Source organism: Tamandua tetradactyla, chromosome 3 (assembly GCF_023851605.1).
Source record: "Tamandua tetradactyla isolate mTamTet1 chromosome 3, mTamTet1.pri, whole genome shotgun sequence".
Lineage (NCBI taxonomy): Eukaryota > Metazoa > Chordata > Mammalia > Pilosa > Myrmecophagidae > Tamandua > Tamandua tetradactyla.
Genome location: NC_135329.1, coordinates 63,622,026 through 63,627,060, shown reverse-complemented (window position 1 = coordinate 63,627,060; position 5,035 = coordinate 63,622,026). Strand labels below are relative to the sequence as shown.

Here is a 5,035-nt window from a genome sequence, read left to right as displayed (position 1 = left end):
TTCACTGCTGACTTCCCAATAATCAGACTTTCTGGGCCAAGAGGCTTCAAATTAGACTTTATAATCAACCCAAGGTTATGTTTGAGATAAACAGATAGATATAGAATGGATCCAGGGGGGAAACAGCACTAATAAACACAGATCCTCAAACTGAGGACAACTGTACTTCAACAAAGTTCCTTTGGGATAATGCAAGCATTCTGTTCCTCATTTGGTGGTTTGCCAAAGCTTGCAGGAATGCAATATATCAAAAATGGAACGGCTTTGGGAAAGGAAATTTATTTGGTTGAGTGTTCACAGGTCTAAGTCCTAACAAATACCCAAAATGAGGCACCCAAGGAAAGATACCTTGACTGAAGGAAAGCCCATAGATACAGAATTCTGCTAGCTGGGAAGGCACGTGGCTGGTATCTTCTGGTCATTTCACTTCTGGTTTTAAACAACTTCCCTGGGGGCATTTCGTTTTGCATCTTCAAATATCCTGGCTTCATGTTGGCAGTGATGATTTTTCCAAAATATTTCCCCTTCTAAAGTTCTCTAGTAAATTAATCATTTTCCACCTTGAATGGTTGGAGTCACATCTCCATATAACCAAAAGTTCACACCCACAAATATGTTTGCTCTCCATGAAAGTAATCAAACCAAAAGGTTCCACCTTAAACAATAGGTCTCACCCCACAAAATAAGGTTAGCAAAAGGACATGTCTTTTCTGCTGTGCCCAACAGCTTCAAACTGGAACATTAATTATCCTTCGGCCTCCTAATTTTAGCTTCTATTGAGATAATTAGTACTAGCACTATAACTGATGTTGACTTAATGGTAATTTTTTCCATTTTCCATTGTAATAGTTTCTTGAATTTAATAAAATTTACCACAAAGTTGATGACTGTAAAAACATAGAAATTTATTCCCTCACATGTCTGGAGGTCAAAAAGTCATAAATCAAGATGTCAACAGGGTTGGCTCTTTCTGGAGGATATTTGTCGAATTATTTAATCATATCAGAACGGATTCATGATTTTTTTGCAAGGATAGGCACCAGAAATCGAACCCAGGTCTCCAGCATGGTAGGCAAGAACTCTGCCTGCTGAGCTACCATGGCCTGCCCATGATTATTTTTGTTATTGGTTATATTCCACTGTTTTAATTATGTATTTTATTGCTTAAATTATTCTGTGTTTATCTGTTGAAATATCCTCAAGCTGATTTCCAAATCCTTTATCCATGCTCCTGTCAGTTGTGAACAGTTTTTACTTCCTTGCACCAAAGGGGATTCCAGGTTCATCTTGTTATTTTTCTTCCCATGTATTTTTTCAAGGGGAAAACCAAAACTCTTTTTTTATAAATTGAAGAATCTTGTGTCTAGCTTGGTGATTGCTACAAGAACATGATTGGCCCTAGCTCTTTCAATAGTCAGATCTGGAAAATATGTGCATATATGCTAATACATGTACACAGACCTACATTTATTTCTCAATCTGTCCATCTATCTATCTATCTATCTATCTATATATATATGTATATATATTAAAACAGAATATTATATGATACAGCTACTATTCAACACATCAGGGTTTATTTTAACTTTCTTCTCTTCTGTATGTATTATTTTTAATTCTTTGTCTGACAAAGAGGAACCTGGTTCCCATAACTCACAAAATATTTCATTATTTGTTCAGTTCTATTATATGCAAAGAGTGTTTTCAGATTTCAAAACCCACATGTCTGTGAAAAACAGAATTTCTGCCTGAAGAATAATGCTTGTGTTCTTCCATTTGTACATTAGCTGCAGTGTACATTAGCTACAGTGTATATTATCAAAATACTTCTTCAAAAATTACTTAAATTAGTTACTGTTATCTACATTCTGTTCAGTGTGGTTATGATATTCTTTGTTTTTTTTTTTTTTTTACCTGGGCAGGCACCGAGAATTGAATCTGGGTCTCCAACCTGGCAGGGAAGAACTCTGCTACTTCACTACCATTGCCTGCCCTGGTTGTGTCATGTATTTTTAATTAAGTCATATAATATATGACTTATTTCTTGTATACCATTTGGAGCTTCTCATTCCCTGATGGATTTTAATTTTTACTCTGTACTTAGGATATGCTGAACATTGTCACATACCTTGGTGTTATTACCATAACCTGTACTCCAAAAACTTACAGTGACAGCTCAACTGACTGCTCCAGACCTAGTCTCCCATTCTCTCTTCCCAACCTCACTCCCTATAAGTAATGAAGCTCAAAATGTTCAGGTTGTGGTTTTGATACTTTTTCTCCACAAATAAGAGGATGCTTGCATTTTGTTTTTTATTTTTTTTTCCTTCTGTGATGCATATCATATATAATAGATACCTGGTTTCATTGTGCTTTTTCTCTTAACAAAATACATTGTAAATTTTATAGTTGCTCACAAAATTAGCTCCTTCCTTTAAAGTTACCTGTTGCCCATTATGTGTTTAATTCATCATTCGTTAACTTGCTCCTCTTTGTGAGAGTAGTCACATTGTTTCTAATAAAACTGTGAAATTCCAAACCATTCTAAAACGAATTAGCTTGCACTTATGCATTTTTGTGTTTTAATAAATGCAATAATAGGTGATTAGATTATTTTCCTGCTCTTTCAGCATCAAAAATATTGTAAATATTATTTAGGGAGACTGTAAGTTTTAATTTTCACAATTTATTTTACATTTATTTTAAATGTCTGAGAGCTATAAGACTCTGATGTATAATCAAATCCATTTCAGTAAGACTCTGTGGATCTTGCATTGCACTACTAATATGCCTGCCATTCTCATTTTCAAAAAGAGAAATGCTCAGTCCCTATTGATATATGGTGCCTCCATGTAATGTGAATTGATTTATACTATGAGTTTCTCTGAATTCCCTGTATTTCAGTGTAATTTCTTATTTCTTAATTCTTTTTAGTATTTTTGAATAGATAAGTTGTAGGTTCACAGAAAAATTCTGTAAAATATAGTGTTCCCCTATACCCACCCACTGTTTACACTTTGCTTTAATTGGTATATTTTTTTACAATTTATGAAAGATATTAAAATTATACTGTTAAATATAGCCCATGGTTTAGGTTGATGCATTTTTCTAATATACCACCCTATTTTACCACTTTCTGTTAGTGTGTTACATCTGTCATAATTCATGAAGAAAACACTGTTGTACTGTTAACTATAGTCCATAATTTCCAACAGGGTTCAGTATGTGATAGAGTACATGATTTTATTAAGTTTTTATTCTAGTAACATACACACAACCAAAAATTTCCCTTTTAATCATACTCATATATATAATTCAGTGGTTTTCATTGTACTCACAATATTGTGTCACCATTACCCCCTTCCATTTCCAAAACTTTAAAATCAACCTAAATAGAAATTCTGTACAAATTAAACATTAACTCTTAATTTTCAACCAAAATTCGCTCCTTGGTTACCTGTACTCTAGATTCTGACTCTAATTTTCTAATCCTAATTATTTCATATCAGTGAGATTATAAAATATTTGTCCATTTGTTTATCATCTATTTCACTCAGTCTTCCAGGTTTATCCCTGTCATATGTATCAACATTTCTCTCCCTTTTAACCCTGAATAATTTCCCACTGCATGTATATATCACATTTTAAAAATCTACTCATTGTTGAATGAGCACTTGGTTTACTTTCATCTTTTGGCAATTGTCTATAATGCGGCTACAAACACTGGTGTTCAAATGTAGGTTGCAGTTCTTGCTTTCAGTACTTTTGGGTTCATACTATGCTGAAGGATGGTTATATATTAGTTCTACCTTGTTGATTATGTTATACAAGTCCTCTGTCTTTTTGCTGATCTTCTGTCTATATATTTGATTGCTGAGTGTAGTGTACTGAAATCTCTGACTATTATTGTATAGATGTCTAACTCCCTTTAGTTTTACCTGTGTTTGCTTCATGTATTTTGGTGTGCCATCATTACTTGCATAAATATTTATGATTGTGTTTCTTTGGGTGGATTGTCCCATTTATTAAGATATAGAGTCTTCTTTTTTTTCATATAGCAGATTTTAATTTAAAATCTATTTTGTCTGATATTAGTATAATTACTCCAACTCTTTTGTGTTACTATTTGTATGGAATGTCTTTTTGCATACTTTCACTCTCAAAACATTTGTGTACATGGGCGTAAACAAATGTAAAGCAGATGATATTCTTTTTGTTCATTTGACCTATCTATGCTTTTTGGTTTTGGAGGTTATGTCTTTAGCATCCAGTGTTATGCAGTACTTACTTCAGCTATTTTCATCCTTTGGTTTTTATATGCCATATGCAATTTCTCTCTCTCTTTTCCTTATTGCAATCAGTTTGTTCATATTGTTGATCTTTTGTAATGTTTCTAATGTATCATTTTCAGATTAGGATGTGTCTCACAATAGCCCTATTAGTATAGGTTTTGTTTGGAGTATGTTGCTACTTCTTGAACATGTATATTTGATTTTCATAAGAACTGCAAAATTGTCAGCCTGTATTTACTCAAACATTCTTTCTCTCCTTTTCCCCGTCTCTCCTCTTTTTCCTTTTGGGACACCCTTAATATATATGTTTATGTTCTTCTTGTTTTCTCATCTCCCTGTGTCACTACATAATAGTTTTTAATTTTATTCTCTATCTGTTTGTCTGAATTTATGATTTTGATTGTCCAAACATATGGAACCCTTCATAAATGTGCATGTTCTTCTTTTACAGGAGACATGCTATTATTCAATGCATCATTCCACATTTAGTATATGTGCTGCAGAAACAAGAAGAGAATGAAGAAGTTATTGATGAAAAGGTAATATCAATGAAAGACTCTTACATTTCTGGTGAATTTCTCAGTATCCCAATCCCAATGCCCAGTGTTTGATGCAGATTCCCATTCGAATCTTCACTCCCAGAATAAGTGAAATTCAGGGATTTTGTGTTTCCATACTTCTTATCATATGCTGAACTTCTCTCTCCCAATGTCCTAACCCTTTTGCACAGTCTTTTCCAGTGA

The 5,035-nt window shown here is 33.4% G+C and overlaps 1 non-coding gene across 1 annotated transcript; it reads right to left on the bottom strand.

The window, feature by feature from the left end:
- Window positions 1–4,698: 4,698 nt before the first annotated feature.
- Window positions 4,699–4,801, bottom strand: LOC143678552 (U6 spliceosomal RNA). Its single transcript, XR_013173341.1, has one exon. It is a non-coding gene; the product is annotated as a U6 spliceosomal RNA (small nuclear RNA).
- Window positions 4,802–5,035: the final 234 nt, after the last annotated feature.